The sequence below is a fragment of the Meleagris gallopavo genome, chromosome 4 (assembly GCF_905368555.1).
Source record: "Meleagris gallopavo chromosome 4, MGAL_WU_HG_1.1, whole genome shotgun sequence".
Classification (NCBI taxonomy): domain Eukaryota; kingdom Metazoa; phylum Chordata; class Aves; order Galliformes; family Phasianidae; genus Meleagris; species Meleagris gallopavo.
Genome location: NC_139407.1, coordinates 7,689,408 through 7,710,368, shown reverse-complemented (window position 1 = coordinate 7,710,368; position 20,961 = coordinate 7,689,408). Strand labels below are relative to the sequence as shown.

The following is a 20,961-nucleotide window of genomic DNA, read 5'->3' as shown; positions in this document are numbered from 1 at the left end:
TAGCAGTATTCCACAGCCTCCCTCAGATTTAGAGAACGGTTGTGATGGCTGTACAGACAAGTAAGGAAAAAAACACAAAGCTTGGTCCAGCACATTTAGAGCGCAAAAGATGGATAGGCAAAAATACTGAAAAAAAAAAAAAAAGTTGAAATGTGTAAGGGAAGAACTTATATATATCAGTTATATGTTGTTTGGATTTTTTTTTTTTTTCATTTAAAACTAAACCGGTCAGTGGGGAGTTTAATTAGGGAATAAAAAAAGAGAGAGAGAAAAATAAGAAAAAGAAGGCAATTATTGTTGCAGTCCATCACTTCCCTCAACATGATTAATAAATAGCATTTTGCAGGCCGTAAGACAGAGGTGATTTTCAAGGAAGTATTTGAAAGATATATCACTTATATAAATCGTATCAGGAAAACAAAAGAAAAATCACATTTTTTAAGTTATAGTCTACCAAAATAATACAGCCAAAGAAAAGTGGCAGAGATATTTATCAGTTTGAGTAGTATTATTTCTGTGAATAATATTGCCAGTAAATTTGGTATCAGCCATCTTAAGGTATATATAGTAAAAACTGGTGGAATGTAAAGGCAGCTGACTATTAGCAAGTACAAGAGAAAATCATCTTACAGAGTTTTTCTAAGAGCCACTAGCATGGGAACAAAGAAAGGCAATCAAGCAAGGTGATTTGGAAAAAAAAAAAAAAAACAGTTTGCTAGATTAAAATATACAGAGAAGTTGATGTCACAAATACTAATGGAAAAGAGAATATTTCTATCAGGAAACTGCCACTGAAGTGAGAGACATAAAATCTGGTTTGAAAAAATGAAAGCATAAAGGACAAATTCAGGACAAGAAGGTTAGATGTCACAGCTGAGAAGGTGAAATGAAGAAAAGAGACTGAATGGTGGACTGAGTGACTATCTGCATCTTCTTTAACATCAGAGAATGTTCTTAGGAATCAGATAAGGGACAGAAAAAAACTGATACTACTGAAGTCTGAATAGAAACATGAAAACACGAGGTTTCCTCTCCAGAACAGGCTGCCCAGAGAGGTTGTGTGTGTCCTTTTCTGGAGATGTTCAAGACCTGCATAGATGCCCATCTGTGCAACCTAGACTAGCGAGCCTGCTTTGGCAGGGGCTAAGCCAAGTTAAGCCCCAACAGTTCAGAGTAGAGGGGCAGGATCACCTCCCTTTACCTGCCGATCAAACTTCTTTTGATGTGGCCTGGGATACAGGTGGCTTTACTGGGCTGTCAGGGCACATTACTGACTCATGTCCTGCTTACAATCCACCAGTACCTCCAAAGTCTTTTTCAGTAGGGCTGTGCCCCTCCCATTCATCCTTCAGTTTGTATAGGGGGTGTTGCCATGACCCAGGCGCAAGGATTTGCACTCAGATTTGCTGAATCTCATGATATTCACCTGGTCCCCTTGCTAGAGCCTATCTAGGACTCTCTGAATGGCATCTAATGCTCTAAGGAGTTAACATCTTGTTTCTGGAAATAATCTTTTAAAGATACAGAATGCAGCTGCTGGAGTAACTTCTGCTGATGTTCAATGTGTCTCACGTGGCTTCCTAATGAGAGGTAGCATTTCTTCTTCCACTCTCTGATTGAGCAGAAAGACAGAGGTAAATTCTATCCAGGTGGTTACAAGACTTGGTCTAAAGTGTCAGATACATTTTTAAAGTTTTCTTTACAATAATTTTTATTGCTTTTCATGTGCTGAAATAATCTATGTTTATAACACTGCACATGGTTAGTAGTTTTCCATCTAAACTTTATTTTAACAAATGAGGATTATTTCTGCTGTCCTTGATGTGTCTTAGAACAACACAATGACCTTCTTAAAATTTCTATTCAGTGTTCTAAATAGATGTACTGAGAGCAGCCATTTCCTCATATCCAGAAACTAATAACACTGCTGCCATCCTCTGCTTTTCATTTATGTACACTCATCTTACATTCCTGCACATCTCTCTCTGCATCTGCCTGTGCAAGTCTTTGAAGAATAAATTGGGAATGCCTGTAATCATTAACAAGTATTATTTAATTGCCCAGAACCAGGTAACAATGTTTGTGTGTGGCCAGTTGCAGGAATGATGTAACTGTCTAGGTTGCTGATAACATGCAAGGCAGCTAGAGATTGTTTTTGTGTTCCCCTGATGGTATCTAGCTGCACTATCTGCAAAATTCCTATTGTTTTTGCATTTGTGTGTGTGTGCATGCACAGCTGGTTAGTGAAGAATGCAGGCTGTTATGTATTTAAAAACAGTAATCTAATCTCACTTCAGAAGACGTTTCTTCCTCTTGCTAAAGAAGGATGCAGTTCACCAGTCTTGGCAGAACTGTTGCCAGATACCCTAGAATGGCATAACCAAATTAAAAGGAAACATAACTGAGATCTAGAGCTGAGAAGCACAATATAGCATGCATAGTACCTGTCTCTGTCATGCTGTAGTGAATTTTCTGAGTCCCTCATTTGCCTGAGGAATATAATTATACACCTTCTCCCTCTACTTATCTCAAAAGCTGAAAGAACTGTTGATAAGTAACACCTTATCATAAAATAAAAAAAAAAAAAAAAAGAATGTCTCACTTCTGGCTGAAATATATCCTCACGAAAACTATCTAGCCTTGATCTCTGCAAAAGATTACCACTGAGAGATTTCTAGTGTCTGTACATCTTACAGTACACAAAAAGATGTAATTTTTGCGGAAGAATTGGAAGATTGATCTTTTTTCTTCTTCTTTTTTTTTTTTTTTTTTTAAATTAATCTGAGTTCTGAAACAGATGGAAACAGTTGATACACAGTTACTCACCTTTCCAGTAGATGGTAGTACAGATGTGCTTAAAAGTATTCAATTTGGGACTGAAACAAACAGTATGTAGACATTTTCATGTACTGAATACCGAGGAATTTTTAGCTGTATCAGTTTTTAAAATTAAGTCATGTGAAAATGCTACAAGGAAAGAAAAAAAGAACATTGAGACTGTTCTTATTCCAGCCACTGATCTTTAGCAAACAGCTACAATTTTTGTTTTGATAGAACACTTGGTTGAAATGGAAATATTCATAACTGAAGGACAGAGATCTCTATAAACCATTGACACTCATAATGATTTACTGTTATAAAATCTGAGTGGTGGTGCATTATAGTCCCACTGAATGCTAAAGCCTATGCCTGTTTTAGACTGTATTATAAGCTGCAGGTATTTGCTTTTTTTTTTTTTTTTTCTCCTTTTTTTTTTCTTCTTTTAAACTGGGCTTGACTTAGCAGCATTGGAAGAAAGAAGGATAAAAAACCTTTTTATGACAAGCTGTACAGCTTTTCCCTCATAGATTTGTCTCGCTTGCATATGCTGATTTTATCAGCACTAACTAAACATTCATATGATAACAAATGCTGTTCATTAATGTTCTAAGTATGCAAACTAAATATAAGGCACATAAGTTGGACATATTTGTAGAATGAAATGTAAATATTGCAAGGTTTTTTTTTTTTTACAGTATTATGCTCATTATATTAAAAATATATAAACAGAAGAGCAACTGAAGGAAAGAAAAAGCAATGGATTGCAGTTTATGTGATAACTGAAGCTCAGAATGTATTGAAGCTATTTTAATTATGACATAAATGTAAGAAAAAATGAAATGTCAAAAAATGTCTGCTACTTAGCACATAAATTTCTAAATATTTCCAGTTGGGGAATATTAACATATGGTCTGTTAATAACTACAGAATGTTTTCATAAATCACATCTACACATAAATTCCTTGGGAGGATTTTATCCAGAATTATTGCTACTAGCTCATTTCAGAGCTGCATACACGTGTAACGCTATACATGCTCCGTTTAAAATTAATCTCCATAATCTTTCTGAACACTGGTATTACCAGTGACAATTCATGTTAGTCAGTAATGCAGTCACATCAACCTTGAAGCCCTACAGCATTATTATAAAACCTTAATTAAGAATATATTTATAAATATAAGACTTGCAGGACAGATACAAAGGAGCGTAAAAACATTAATTTTCTGTTTTATTGGTCTTGCCTAATATATTATAATGATTACCACTAAGGAGAGTCTTATGCAGGATTTACACCTGAGGAAAAAGCAGGTGGTTCATTTTAAATGACACACTCAAAAAATCAAGATTGGTAGCAAGGCAGAAGGGGAATAATTATGTGGAAGACTAAGGATGCTGCTCCTGTAATCTGTTTCCAGCAAAAATTGTAGAGATATGGAAACAAGAGCCTCTACCTTCTGGATTATGTCAAAAGAGAAATTGTCTTGACAAATGAGGAAGATTTTAAATGGGAGTTTTCTCTGACCTACAATACAAGAAAAGGTTATGCTAATATGTTAAGGCACAGGCCTTTACTAATGGCTGAGCTGTAGACAAGGCAGGATAGCTCAAAATGAGAATCAGTTTTTTGTTCTTTCTCCCTGAGTGACTGAGAAACACTCATTATCCTGTCCTAGGTTATCCTATTATGAATGTTCTTATCTTATTATCAATGTTCTCTGATATAACTGTTGCAAACAGTGATCTCAGAGAGGAAAGTATGAAATTTGCATCAAGCTCAAAAAAGACAAACTACTTCTGTTTTAAAATAAAGAACAGCAGTTTTCTTGAGCAAGACTCTGTTCTTATGAATAATCATCTCTTTAAGTAATCATACACACACACATATATATATATGTATATGTTTCACTCCCAAATATGCCTTACTTCTGATCAATGCCAAATTTTGACCTAAATTATTCTACGTGCGCTTTTTTCCAATAATGATGAACTGAAAAAATATTAATCTTTTTAAAGCACTTTGAAGCCCACTGCTCTTTTCAGTTGACAAACCATTTGCAGGAGCCTCTGTCACATCAGGGAAGCTTGTCAAACTCATCACATGGAGCCCTTATAAAGCCAAATGGATATATGTCATAATGGATAAAATTTATCACAATATACTGTTTTTAGGAGTCTTACTACAACAAAGGTGGATGATTAAGCCATATATAAAAGGAAAAAAAATATATAAAAGCAGTTAAACAACCAATAGAAATAACAAAAGTAAGTTCTGTATATTTCCTTTTTGTCTCGTTTTTGTTAAGTTTAATGTGACAGAAAATGAAATATTCCTTGAATGTATTCCTGTTGCAAAAGTGTTTTCAGGAGGCCTCTTAGGCTGGCTTCTCTGTGTCTGATGTTGTGTTTATGCATGATGGTATGCAGTTTCACTCCAGTGATCATCTGTAGCTGCAAAACTCTAACCACTGTAACTGCTTCTGAGATCTCAACTTTCTCTCAAATATGGCTATAATGTACCTGTAGAAATAATCAAAACTTGTAGGATGTAGTAGTTGCACAGGCAGGAACAGAGATGCATTTAGAAAGGTATTTAATGACAGTTTGATGACAACTTTGGGGAATGAGGTTGAAAAAAGGTACTGATATTGAGCCTTCTCTGTTTTGATTTCCATGCTGAGTGTATCTTCTCTTTTATTTTCATTTCAACTGAAAATCAGTGTGAACATGATTGCACAGAGGAGCGCATACAGCTTTTACCTGGCAGGATTTTCCTGGATGGAAAGAACATTTTGGCACAAGGTGCAAACCAAGACTCACTACATTTCCATGCCCCTGAAATCTTGCTCTCTTGGCAGTACAGTAAGTAGTCCCAGTCTTGACAGGAACACAAGCAATTAGAGTAGCCTCCAGACTAGTGTTTTGGGCACACTTTGGAAAGCTGATTTGAAATCTTCACCATGAGGCAGAAGCAGCACTGCTCAGCTAATATGTAAAAAGTGCATTTGTTTTATATCCTGTAGGCAACCTTACTCAGTATGCCGACTGTTTTGGATCTCCAACAGCCATGCTTAACTGCCCCTTTGCTCTTTAGGTTTCCTTTTGTGGTGTTTTGGTGTTTTGTTATTACTGTTTTTAAATTGTATCTAAGCCTAAGATAAATTTGATTCCTGCTCACAGTGAATTCTGGGGCACAAGGCAGCAATCTCCAAACCCTACATGACCAGACCAGCAGAAGGTTCATCAGCTCAGCCATAATAAGCTGAGACACAGTGGTGCACTGACAGTTCTGATGCTTTCAAGACAAACTGGTAGCTGTGCACACTTGAAAGATCTCACTGCACTGTATCATATGAAAGATACTCATGCTAGTATTAATAACCTAGCATTTCTAGGAGAAATTCACAAACTTCCTCTGCTTGTCGCTGTTAAGACTGATAGATATGGCTCTCACTAGCAGAGGAAGTTGTGAGTACCACCACTGCCATTGGAGGCTTCTGTGTCAGCCTTTGGGTTTGTCTGCAATCCAGCTGAACTACAGCTAAGCATCTGAAGTGAAACAGATTTTCAATACCATTCAAAATATTACTTGGAAACAATTTTTAATGAAATAGAGTTAATGAAGAGGCTTGCTAAAATTCTAATCACTGACAATAACCTGATAACACACACAAATTTTGCTTTGCAATCTTTCAGAGAGAAACTTTGAAGAGAGCAAGGTTCTGTAGAAATTATCAGTGTAAATTAGTTCTACCTAATAGACACTACAATTATCTTCTGATATAATTATAGGCCTATTTTGCAACTCTGCCAATTTTTTTTGATCTTCAGGAACAACCACATTGGCTAGCAATCACTAACGCAATACGACAGCTAGCATACAACCAATCTATCAAGAAGACAATATTTTTTAAAGTGTTTATGCAAAACAAACCACAGCTCTTCTCCATATTTTGTATGTTTTTGAAATGAAAACTACTGCCCTAAGTTATTTTCTTAAAAGACATCTTTTATTATCCGTATTTTATGCCAAATTTCTTTTTTTGTGTGTGTGATAGCTATTTATCATAGTAAAAGCAAAACAGAAACATACTTCAATGTGGGAGTTTTATGTTTTATAGCAGGAGGCTTTAGTTGGAGATAGGATTGATACATCAAAGTCTCATCCCATGAGAACACATGCATTTCAATATTTACCTTCATTTTTGTCCTCTACAGTTAATACAATATTTCCCTAACATAAGCTGCTAAACATTTTCTATGCTATTTTCTTTTTTTTTATTCTTATTAAAATTGTGATTTGAAGATACATTCCTAAAGCTGTGAATAGTTATTAACATTTCTTTAAAGGCTTCAATATTTGAATGGCCAACTTCCAGCTTGAGTAATTACATTCTGCCTACTTAAATTCCCCACACAGTTTCAATTAGATAAGTTATTCTTCTGCTTTTTATGTCCTAAAAATGTTCTGCAGCATTGCTGCCACTATTAAACAGCTGCTGAATTTCGCCCCAGAGGTGCTTGCACTGATCCCTGCATGCCAAACACAATATACAAAACAAACCAAGTTTTTTTGTTGGATTAAAATTGTTAAATGTAAGTTTTATGATGGCTAAGAATTATTTTTGAACACCCACATTTATGCTCAATTTAAAGGCAACAATAACCTTCCCCACGGTGTCCTACTAAAACTGCTCAAGAGAAAATAGGATTCATCTTCCATACACGCTCAAAGCTTTTCCAGAGATTATTCTCAAGAATACTGTCCTTAAATCGTAGGCACATTGCCATATAGGAATCACTCTACCAAAGGAATTGGGGGCAGGATTTAGAAGATACTTCTCAGGTACTTCAGCCTCAGAAAGGGAGTTAATAGCTACGGCTGGCACGCTGGGGAGGACCCTTCCCCCTGTGCTTTTGGAAATGCTGCTAGGGACTTTAAAAGGAAACACAAACCTATCTTTAAAAGAGTTTCCTCCTAGACGATGACCTCAGCCTGAAACTATACAGTTGCGTGTAATTTTTCTCTACCAAGGAAATCCTTTTCTTCCTCCCGCACTTAAACTGGAGAGATTCTGATCCTTGAAGAGACAGGAAAGAAAGGCTCTGAAGTAGCGAAAAACACCACCTGCATCATTAAGAATGGCTATAGTGTGGGCCCAGGCTGGCAACGCATGAGGAACAAGGAACCGTTCCTTGTGATGGCTACAGTATCTTCAAGGTAATCCAACGCTGCCGGAGGTTGTGTGGGGAATCCTTGCCTAAGTGCACAACAGTAATGAAGCCAAGTTCCAGAACAAGTTTCAGATTTAGGCTTTTGCAAATTGCATTTGCAAATGAAATCCACCCTATTTTTTTAATAAGATTTCTATAGACAAATCTTCAAAGAGACCTAGCACTGATAGACCCCTGTCTTGGGGGAAGAAAGAAAACAAACAAACCTATATGGAAACTGAAATGATTACTGGGTTCAATTAAAAATGCATTTTTAAATATAGAACCTGTGGTGCAGGTTGAAGGAATAGGTGGCATTTATAAATCTGAATACTGCTGAGGCTGACTGCAGCTTTTTTTTTTGTTTGTTTTCCTTCCACGTTTCCTGGAGTTGGCAACGTGCTTGGTGAGGTATACATACGTATCTCAGATCAGGCATTCTTTTTGTTTGTTTGTTTTGCATAACACAACTGGTTCTTTAGGAGAAAGATAGATATTATTCTTGTACACAATACTTCTTTCTCTTAGGGGTTACAAGGCTTTTTTCTTGATGAACTTGTGAGGTTTAATGGCATCACCTGTAACAGATTTTGCATTTTGAGTTGTCAGCACTTCTCTTTTTTTCACTATCGTGTATTCTTTTTTCCCCCTCTAATCTTCAATCTTCATTCACACACTTTCTGTATCTGTGAATCCTTCTTCCATGCAGTCCAATCTTTTTTTCATATATTCCATTTCAGATAGTGAATCTCCTCCCTTGCTTATCCATTCTCATTCTATCCATTTATGTTCTTTTTCAGCTCCATGCCCAGCACTGGGAGAAAAACCCTGCCTAGCAGTTTCTCTCCTTGTACGGAGCACTGCTTCAGGATACGGGCATGAGCTAGAGCAGTATTTGCCCCCTTCTGCTTTGCTGAGAAAAGCAAGGTAAGAACACTTTAACCTTTTTTTTGCAGCGCCATCTAAAACACAGGTGCGGAGAGCAGTATTGCAGAAAGCATCTAGTTTATAGCATCATAGTGCAGCATAAGAACCTGGAAGAAATCATATCGCCCATGTAAGAACAGGGCAAGTTATGAATCAGCACAATATTCAGCTTGTGGAGTAAACCTACAATTACATTAGTAGTTGACGAGAACTATGTCAAGTTTCAAAGGCCAGCTTTTTTTAAATGAAACTATAATTGGAACATACCAGGGTTCCTCTAAAAATCAAAGTTGCCAGGAACATTGCAAGCAATTTCTTTCAACATTTGTATACTATTTCTTTATCTATTTGTTTCAAATGAAGCATGCTCAAATTTTATGAGTTTCTCTGACAAAAAAATCATTTCCACAGCACCACTGCTCTTGTTAAAAAAAAGGAATATTTTTTTTTGTCCATAGAACACAAAACACGATTAGTCAATGTCCACACTAACTTGTGCATGTCATTTTTGCAAACTGATCCACTGAATACCACAAGAACAGTTGTGCAGGTTAGCTGTTTGATAAAAAATAATGGTCTTATAGAAATACTTTTATTTTTTTCAGACTTTCTTACATATAGTTTCTGCTCCAGATGAATTTGAAAAGGAAATTTTCCCAATGCAGGATATTGAATCTATGCAGACATTTTACAGATCCTCCAAGTCTTCTCTGTACTTGAGTTTAATTATATATAAAACTATAAACTTTCAGTAGTTTCTAATTAGTATAGCAACTGAAATAATTACAAGGCCAGGATTTAACAGAAAACACCTTTAACGTTACAAAAGACTCAGACTTAAAAATCTGTACTTTTTTTCTTGTAAGGTAGACACTCAAACACATTAGTTATTACTGAACACTGAACAATTATATTTGCCTTTTATATTCAATTTGATTTTAAAAAATGATAATACTTCAGCACATTTACCATATGTTACTTAAGAAGCCATTATCTACTGTTTGAAATAATAGAGAAGACTCTAGATCTCTATGTATAATTAGCCAATGTAATCTGCATTTTTCTAAAAGCCTACAAAAGAAATCCTTACCAGTTAGCAGCTAAAAGGAACAATGTTCTCCTCTTGATGGCAAGAAAGTTTTAGTTTTTAAAGGAAACTGTGCCTCAGAATCACATATAATTTATCTTTTCTCATATTTTAATGATATTATTCTCTAAATGGGAATATGCGTACTATTCTTAATATATTTTCACCATATGTCCTTTGATAACAGAAGTGCAACAGTGCATACAAGCACACAATTGAACATTAGAAATAAGTAAAGCTGCAAAGTCTAATATTCTCAGTTTTACTTATGGTATGGAAAGTTACACTGTTTCAGTACTTGTCCCTGTATTTCCAACATTCAAGACATAATTGGATTTTAAATTCAGATTTTTTTTTTATGCACTGAGAAATTGTTGCCTTGATAATGAGAAATCTGCAACTACTGATGAAGTATTCTGTCATTAAAGAAATATAATTTACATTTTTTCAATTTATTGGTTCTAGCTTTACAAAGAATATTAAGAAAGACTGTTGTTGAAAGGGCCTTAAGTATTTCTTGAACAGGGCATTAGCACAGTAATTCCAGGCATGGTGGAAACTGTGCTCACAACTGTTCACTGCTGCATTCCCTCTGGCTTTCTACTGTGACATGTTCTTTGCAACATATTTTATTTGGTTGTTTTGTTGCTTTAGTTTTGTTTTTGAAGGATCACTGCATTGTCAACAGAAAAATAGGATTGATTTCTCCTCATTTTCCTCATCAAATGTGAACTCATTTCAGTATATGACAAGTAGTAATGAGACACGTACAATGCAATTTAATGGTGCACAAAAACAAATGGTTCCTTTAGATAAGCATGTTGGGTGTACCCTTTCCTAACTAGAATTTGTTTGTTAGGGAATATTTATGTGTACACACGTAGATATATACTTCCCACCAATTCTCCCTTGTAAGTAGATCTGGGAAAAATTAAAGACAAGGATCTAACTCTGAAATGCTCCAGCGTATGAATAAATCTCAAACTTGGATCTTGGTTGTGACTCTTACTGAGAGAATGAATCTTAGCTTGTGGTTTGCACCCTCAGTTCAATAGATGCTTGCTTATTTTCATCAAGCTTCATTTTAGACTCACTCCCCAAACATAAGGCTATGTGGCTTATTTGCTGTGACAGAAAATCCTGTAAGACAATTACCAATCATAAGGCCTATGCACTTTGCTATCTTTTTTTTTTTTTTTTTTTTTTTTGCATTTGTATTCTGTAGTAACCAGCAATAACTACTTTTGGTCTATGAAACTGTCATCATTTAGGTGGCCAGAATGAAACATTATGATCAACTTAGTTTCAGTGCTTTGTCCTGGTCCTTTCCTTCTCGACACTGACTACGAAGTCTCTCCTGAATTTGTTTTTGCCTTAGTGTGGTGGAGTCCTTCGGTCCATATGGAAAGGCTGTAAAGCAATAGGATAGAATAAACACAAAAATGTCATTATAGCAAGAGCCAAGCCTAGGCTAAAAATTGGAGACCTAAGCTTCTTTAAATTACAGGGTTTCTGGCTGGCAGTTCTCCAGTACTGAACAGTTATGTCCATAGTTAGCATTTTGCTTACAGTCTTTTCATAATTAAGTTCTATCATTGCCATCTCATGTGAATTGTCTATTTAAGAAAAAAATCCATTCAAATATGTTGTTTATCTGTAGATGAATTTCAAAACCAGTTAAGATAATCACGTCACATTAAATAGCGTAAGGTGACAGAAGGTTTGAGCGGGAGGCTTTGGCAGTTTTAGCAGACATCCTTAAATCAACTGTATAAATTTTAATGTGGTAATTGTATTACACCAAATGGATGTCTTAATGGGCTACTATTTACAGGGGATGTAAGAGAAAACTCAAATAATATAAATATATTCATATTTTTCATAACCTCTTTGTTTTTTAAATGTTCTGCAAACAAGCCAGCCCAAACAAATCTTTGTTTTTGTAATCGACTTCATTTCTAGAGCTCCTACTGGGTTAGAGTTTCCAATTAAAATATGATTCCTTATGCATGTTTCATAGAAAATGTTTATTCAACATTGTGCAGGGCTTTTTTTTTTTTTTTTTTTTTTTTTTTCCCCTCCCTGAAATGTATGGCTTTGGCATTGCAAGAAAATGAAAAGTTTTTATTTCCAAAATCTGGTTTAAAGCTCATTGCTATTAATCCTGGAAGGATTCCTAGAGAAATGTCTGTTAATTTAACATATGAAGAGAGGGAGATCAACAGTTTTTTTTATACTGTTTGGTGATTAGACTAATTAGATTAATTAAACTAAGAAGTTGTGAAAAGTTAAGTCAAATTCCCTTATTTTTACAGAGTAATGCCAGAAATGCCAAACGTATCTCTTTATTTAGTCTTGATGCTGGTACCATTCAATCAGACAAAAGCTATGTCTTCCAGGACAGACAGTGGAGTCACACTAGAAAAGAGAAAGTGAGAATTTAATATTCACAGAGCATGTACATTGTGGGGATACTTCATACTCACCCTGTGGACTAAGTGTATGTGGATGGCCAAAGTGCAGAGGAAGCCTCCACAAATGTGCGTCTTTCAGTTTTGTTTCACCCAAAAGGAGCTACTTCTTGAGCTCTGAGTCTGTTCCACAAAATGAACCAAGTAGGCTTGGTGGTGGTGGGATTGGGATCGTCTGAGATTACAAATCATCCACAGCAGTTTCCACTGCAGCACAATAGCATTTTTTTTAATAGTTTTGAGAATGTGGAAAAAAGGCATAAATGAATGCAAGAGGAAACTGTTCCTAGTGGGATCCCTACTGGACAAAACAGTCCTGGGACTAATTTTCACTGGAGCTGTGAGCGTTCAATGAGGAGAATTCATTTTTACACCAAAGCCTCAGATTTGGTGACTGCTGGTATAATATTTAAAAACATAGACAAATAATCAAAATAAGTTGGATGTATCAATTTTTTTATCAGGTAAACTTAATAAAATAAAAAAACTTAATAAAATAGGTAATTACTATTTCATACTAGTATCTTCGAAAGCGTCCGCTGTAATCACTGTCCCAGATTACTCAGCTTTTACTTACTTAAGTATATATAGTCTACATTAATGTTAATGCAGAGCAAGACTAATTCGGATCACTACAGAAATTAAGATCCCATACTGATAAATGCCAGAATGACTCTGTGCTTCAGTAAGCCTCGTCAAAGCAACCATGAAAGTTAATGCTATTTCTGGATAGCACTATTTTCTTTGAACCATTTAAATGGAAAACGTTTGATCTAGAATTGTTTGCAATGGGAAAAAAAAAAGAAAAAAGAAAAAAAAAAAAAGGAGCTGGTAGAGGATCTACATATTTGTAAACCAGCAATTATGGCACATACCCAGCAATCTGAAATATTTCTGAACTGTGCAGTACATCCCCAAATTGCTCATGTAATGAAAGCACATGAAAATGTTATTATCATTGTTTCTAGTTGTCTTCCATTTCCCACTGGAGAATTTTTGTCAGCTTAATATATTTTTGTTTGTTTTCAGCTCTCACTTTATTTGCTCTGGTTCTGGAGTGAAAATTAGCTAACGACGCAGTTTGTTAGGTTACACAGGCTTCTGCCATCTATTGAGGCTAGATGGGTCACTTAGGCAAGTGAACCTGGAGTGAAATCGGGGTCCGTTTTTTTACTGATTCTTATTTTGAGGGAGGGAGCTATGTGACACAGCCATGTGGAGCATCATCATCTACACTGCCTGAAGGTTACTATTCATTACTACAAACGGTCACTTCATATCTTCAGATTGGCCTCTTCAGTGGCTGGTTCATTTTTTTCCTAATTAAATGAAAAAATGCAACGTAAATCTGAAGAACTGCTTGCCTGAGGGCCAACTAACTCATGGTCATTTTCAAGAGCATTTTCAAGAAGCAACTGAAGGGCTTGGAAAAACAGTCGCATCACTTTACCTGCCCATTTTCGGTCCGAAGCTGGTTGGGTCGGTGATAGGTATCAACGGTCACATTTCTTAACAGGATACAAAAGGACAGTCACAACACTACCACTTCCACACGCCCCATTTGTTGTTTTACAGACACTTTGTGCCTCGCTGGCAGCACGCACCAGCCGCAAGCCAATTAAAATAGCTCTCCAAAGGTTTTCCTGCCTGATCCGTAAGTGCTGTAGAGTCGCTTTATTCTCCGCAGCGGCACCGCCGCAGCCGGGGACAAGCGGGGACGGCCACAGCGCCTCCGCCATCCGTTGATGCCAAGAGGACGCCTCGGGAACACAGGCAGTCTCTTAGAAAACAGAGCTGTTCTCAGGATGTTCTGATTCACAAGGGAGCGGGCTGGCACGTCATAGAGAGACAGGGGAAATAAGGGAGGTGTGCCTCAAAAGCAAGTTAGCTCATACAAAGAATTGTGATGATAGTGCCCGGATGAAGCTTATAAAGTATTTAAATATGATGACTGTCATAACAACAGAAAGTATTGTTATAAGACTAGATTGTCTTACTAATTTGTTGTGGCATCCCCAAGGGTAAGGAGACATTTCAGTTCTCAGCTTTCCATTTTGTTTGAATGCTATTAACCTGAAAATCTAAACGGCAGTGCTCAAAATACATACTTGGCAGAAGAACATCAATCTGTGTGCATACAAATAAGAAATGGGTTTGCCTATGGAATTTATTGTTTATGGTATTATTATTCAATTAGAAACAAAAACTTTCCAAACAAGTGTGTCTTGCTGTTTAATGCATACATGTGTGTGTGACTATACATACATTTCAAAACCGTAGAGTCCGCATAAGGGGAAATAAATTATGAGGTCACAGAATTCAAACATTGAACATAATCATGAAAAGCAGATTTTGAGGATAATCTTATTACAGGATGTGAGAAGGTGTAGGCAAAATCAGTTTACTTGGATCACCAATAATTTCTACTCGGTTTGTACTGAAAAAGGCCTAGCCCATGGTTACTCCTGAGCATTAATGCAATACAAGAAAATGAAGATAATACATAGTTATTATCACATTGAAACTGACCTGAACATTTCATATCCATAGTTGACACAGAGAAAAATATAGGTATGTTTAAAGGGAAAACAAATTCATAAATGTGACAGAGGCAACAACGTGCTTTTCTCCCACAAATTCAAAGATAAAGCATTAGCACAGATGTGTGCCTTGAGGGAGGGAAAAAGTTTGCTGTTACTTTATGTTACTCAATTTAAAGGCCACTGATGAAAGAACTGTATTTCAAAGGCTATGGGGGTTCCATGTCATAAAACTGCTATTAAAATAAATAAATAAACTAGTAATAAAGATTGAACTGATAAATGCTTGTTAACTGTCATTTTAAACTGCTTTTATTTACAAAATTGATTATTGCAGGAGGTGATAAATTTTCTCTATTTTGTCAGGGCTATTCTAATAGTGTTCTTCCTTGCTAAACAGAGCATAGCTATGCAAATTTCTTAATTCTCCTATGACATGAATCAACTGGCATTTGCATTTTTCAGTGTAGTAGTAGTAGTAATCTGAAATTTCAACAGAGAAGTTTGTACAATATAAAGGTGAAACTGAGAAAAATGCATTTTTATAACTAGTTCTTGCTATGTTCATGGTGCTGAAAATCAAAGTTATTTGTTATTTCTTCTCAGCCTTTGATGAGAAGAAACCACTTTTATATTGTTTTTCAGATTTATGAGATGAAGAGTTACTATGGAGTATTATTGAATACTAACTGCACAAAGTGTGTGAAGGACTTTAAAGGCACTCAGAAATACTGACTCTTCAGACACATAACTCAACTTAAGACTGGCAGTTTCTCCTTTCTTCATTCTTATAAAGCTCTTCTCTCTCAGGATTTCTGTATTTTAGTATTTTCTTGAGATTATCACTTAGAGTTTCTTCATTCTTCTCCTGTTTGAGATTTTTTTTTTTTTTCTGAGCAAATTTAAGCTATTCATGGTTCTCTTTCAGAGTTAAAATAGTGTGAGTCCTTCTCATTTTTATTTTTTTTTTAAACTTCCTCTCCTCCTATTTCTTGTCATAACAATTTAAATAAATCAAAAGTGGGGGAAAAAAAGGAAAAAAGAAACAGGGTTCATAATTCTTCAGTTGAAACAGAAGAGAAAGGGAGAGAGAGAGTACTGCAGATGAGATGTCAATTGCTGAAATTACCTTGTCTCCGTGATCAGACAGGCCTTGGATTTATTGAACTACAGGGCACTCTACAAGGTCTATTTAGTTTCTCACTTTTGTTTCACAGCACTGAGTTGAAGGAACTGAATGATTTGAGCATGGTTATTGATTAATAGTGTTTATTGCATCTATAGTTCCAGGCACTTAGGGAAAAATATGGGTATGTTTAAAAGAAAGTAAATACATAAATAAGATGGCAAGCTGGACTTCCTCTTTCTTTCTCCCTTTTTCTCTACCATCGTTTGCGTGTGCATTAGCATAGCTATGAAATGCCACCTGAACAATTCATAACAATAGCAAGCAGTTACGAAAAAGTATAGGCATATTTAAATCTAAAATATATACATAAATAAGACAATAAGGCATGCTATATGTGTATGTCAGCAGACATATGAAAGCTGTTTGAAAAAATCTATCAGGAGTAAGTATACTACAGGACAACTGGATGAACACACAAAATATTTCCTTCCCTGAGCATTACTCTGCAAGAGTGTGACTAGGCAATACAAAGCAAATACAGTGCATAACTTAGAATGTGAGAGCTGTAAGTGGAATACTGGTTACTATTTTAATCAGTTTTTTCTTTTCAGAGTAATAAATAACTTGTGTTAAAAAACAAACAAACAAACAACTCTCAACATTTAGAATTTCAAAGTCATACTTAACATTACAGAACTCTATCACATTTTCATGCTTTTGTCAGTTTAACTAATGTCAAGAAAAAAATGTTTTACTTGAACCCTCTTTTCTGAAGCAATCAAGGTCACCACTATAAACAATAGTCCCTGATCTGGCTGCTACATTTTCTTATTAAAAACACTTTTCTACCACTTGAAGAGCCCAGAAGGAATCAGTCTGCCACAGCTCCTGATTCTCAACTCACACTCTTCCTAATTTCTCCATAGCATTGTTGTGACCCATCCTAGTCACTGACACAGAGATTCTAACTCAAAGATGTCTCTTGTGTTGTAACGAAGTAGTTTCATACTTTGAAGTGTCAAACTGCGTTACTACAAAACAAGGAAAAAACACTTTGATCTCAAAGTTATGTCTACACAGTACATTGAAAGTGTGATTTACAATACAGGCACTCGCTTGAGTTTTAATTTAGCTAGTGTGGATAGTGTTAAGAGCTTGCATATCTCTGCATAAACTTTTATATACCAGATAAGGATGCTTCCTTGCACTGCTAAATGATAAGAATTCACTCTTTGTCCAGGGATTACTGGCAGAACGTAGTCATTTTATAGTCTGTAATTCAAAGGTTCCGCGTGTAACATTAGCACAGGACAATACATTTTCATTTCATTTTATGCAAATCTTTATCAATAAGATATCAGTTTTTAATATTAATGTGTTCCAGTCAGAAGACATGCCTTATGAAATTCTGTTATGCTTCCTAAATCATAAATTCAGACTAAAAATTACATTTTCAGAGAACATTAAGATTTCCTCATTTCTTATTCTCATTTGCCATACTTCTGGCACTATAACACAGACAGTAAGATTTTCAGTCATTTCACCCACTATTTTCCACCTCATCTCTTCTTCGATTTTATAGCTGCTTATAATTACTTAGGACCTTTTGTTTTTAAGTTCATGCAGGCCCAACCCACCTCGCTTCATTCCAGCTAGCTTTTTTTTTTTTTTTAATGAAACAAAATAAAAATCTCTTCATCTTAGAAAAGATTCCAAGCATCAAATGGCAAACATTCAGTGACTGATGTCACTGCTATTATTATTTGTCCTAGTCTTAGAAATCAGTAACAGTTGTAGATTTTGGTAGGCTGCTTCTGTGACATAACCAAATCTAAATTAAAAAATAATGTCCAAAAGTAATTTTTCCTAAGACAAAACTGGTATATATTCAGGAAATTTAAAAATAAATTTGGAGGGAAGTTGTTTCCTGTTTGTGAAGAGTCTGAGATTTACTCCTGTTATGAATCAAAACAGAAACATTTTTACGTCATTTTTTTGGGTAAGATGAAAAATCTAGTTTCTAAGGAGAGCTCTTAATCCTTACTGTGTGGCCTGTGAAACGTGAAAGGGAGTCCAATCCAGATGCCACAGGAGTTGGAGGCTCCACTTGTTTGATGATGAGGAAATAAGAAGACGTTCTCTTTTGTTCTGATTCATAGACTGTTAACTGTAACAGAATTCTAATTACATTAAGTGGATTTTATAGTTGACAGAGACCTTTGCAGGGAAGATGAGTTTGACAAAAGCAATAGAATCTTAGCTAACGAAGAATACTAGACCCATCTTTTAAGAATGTTAAGTAAGTGCTTTGCTTTTAATGAAAGATACGTCTTTTATATGTAAAGTAACTGTAGAAATGTCAACATTTCCCTTGTGAAGAAGAAAGAGACCTGGGAGTGTTGGTTGATGCTTGGCTGAACATGAGCTAACAGTATGCCTGGGTGGCCAAGAAGGCCAAGGGCATCCTGGCCTGCATTAGAAATAGTGTGGCCAGCAGGAGCAGGGCGGTGATCATCCCCCTCGGTGATCATCCCCCTCTACTCAGCACTGGTGAGGCCGCACCTCGAGCATTGTGTTCAGTTTTGGGCCCCTCACTACAGGAAAGACGTTGAGGCCTTGGAGCGTGTCCAGAGAAGGGCAACAAAACTGGTGAGGGGTCTGGAGCACAAGTCTTATGAGGAGTAGCTGAGGGAGCTGGGATTGTTTAGTCTGGAGAAGAGGAGGCTCAGGGGAGACCTCATTGCACTCTACAACTTCCTGAAGGGAGGTTGGGGTGAAGAAGGGTTTGGACTCTTCTCCCAGGCAACGGACAGGACCTGGGGAAATGGCTGCAAGTTGTATCAGAGGAGGTTTAGATTAGACACAAGGAAAAACTTTTTCTCTCAGAGAGTGGTCAAGCACTGGAATGGCCTGCCCAGAGGGGTCATGGAGTCGCCGTCCCTGGAAGTGTTCAAGAGGTGTCTGGATGAGGAACTGCGATATGTGGTTTAGTAGTTTGTGGTAGCAATGGTAATGAGAAGATGGTTGGACTAGACGATCTTATAGGTCATTTCCAACCTTGTGATTCTATGATTCTATGATTTCATTCTTAGACATCTTGCTAAATTCTGCAAAGGGTTATCAAATTACCAATAGGTTTTTCTTTCCCATAACTGTATTTATTCTTACAGCGTTTTCTTGCAGTGAAGTTCCGTGGACCAATCCTGGAAATGGCACACTCAAGTGTTTGCTTAACGCAGATTAAGCAAACTAGTCTTCATATTGACAATCACAGCGTGGTACAAAATTCTTTCTTGCAAGTGAGGGCTTTGCAGATGTGTCTAAGTTGCTTGGAGTGTACAAAAGTGCAGATGGGAGCTGGAACTGTAAAAATGTTCTTTTGTTACCTCAGGTAGTGCAAAATATGGAAACAATTGCTATCTTTTGTATTATTTAAAAGCGAATACTACGATGTCACTAGTGCAATGTGAGATGCTCTAAAATCTACAGAGAAACAGTAAAATGCTCAAGCCTTGGTTAGTTTGTTGGCTCGGTGCTGTGCTTGTTTCCTAGATCATAAGCTAACCTCACACTCACTGTGCTATATAATAGCACCACATTATGATGTTATGCCTCAACATGGGATAGGAGCTGATTGGAGCATAAGATGTTTGAGCATATATTAAACATTTTCTGAAATTCTTAGTTTGAAATCCCACAGACATAAAGTTCATTCTTTTTATAGCAAAAGTTGCTTCATTGTTTTAGATAATCATGTGATATCACATCACTCTTACACACTTCAGGTACAAATGTGCAGTCTCCATACTGGGAAGCATATTATGGCTCACCTAGATTTTTCAGGGAGTAAAATCTTTGGTTTGTTTGGTTTTCAGTACCAGTCAGACATCTTCTACGTGCACATAAATTAAAGTTTTTCTGGTAATATGGAGTTTCAAAGACCGTTTAAAGCCAGATAATGGTTTATTTTCTAATTATTCAAAGCATTACAGGAGAAGCCAGTCAGAGAAAGATTTCTTTGAAAATTATCTAGTATATCTAATCTAAAGTTTTTGCTGTCTCTTTTCTGAATCGTGTCCTACACGATAGATTCAATTATTTATTATAAGGCAGTGGTAAAATAGCATTAATTAGCAAAGATGAAAAAGACTGACTCAATGGGAGCTCCTGTAACGGAGCTCTTATTTCTAATGCCTGAGGTGACCACTAATTTACAGCTTTTGATAGCTTGCACGCATGGTTCATGGAATAAATTGGTCTTGGGGAAAAAATATTGTACACCTCATTCGCTATGGTTAATGAAGAAGGTTTATGTTTTGCTGTTGTTTTTTGTTGTTGCTGCTGTTGTTTTAGTTCATTCAATTTCTTTTTAATAAAACAGTTTAATGTGACACCATTAGAAAATAAAATATGCAAAGAGAGAAAATACAAAACTGCAACTGCAAGATTTTTCCTCCATTCAGCCCAAATGCTCATATCCAACCCAAGGGACTGGAGCTCTAGAAATAATTATGCTATTTTTGTTTGTTTGTTTGTGTTTTCATTCTGTGACGATCATAATGATCATAATTAGATAGCTTTTTCTCTCTTACAAGTATCTTCAAGATTATAAAAAGCTTTCTTTAAAATGAGATCCAAAGACTTTTACTATTTTGTTTGCTTCAATGAAAACAAGAGGAAAAATTGCCATGCAATATTTCAATTATGTTAATAACAGGAATCAGACAAGAAAAGGGAAACACAAATTTCTCTTAAACATAATGCTTCAAAATTAA

The 20,961-nt window shown here is 36.1% G+C and overlaps 1 protein-coding gene across 1 annotated transcript in view; it reads right to left on the bottom strand.

The window, feature by feature from the left end:
- Positions 1 to 14,601: 14,601 nt before the first annotated feature.
- Positions 14,602 to 20,961, bottom strand: part of LOC104910521 (uncharacterized) — a 118,432-nt gene continuing 112,072 nt past the window's right edge. The window contains exon 17 of the transcript XR_014882818.1: positions 14,602 to 19,549. The gene's annotated coding sequence lies outside the window, so the exon portion shown is untranslated. The remainder of the gene's footprint in view (positions 19,550 to 20,961) is intronic.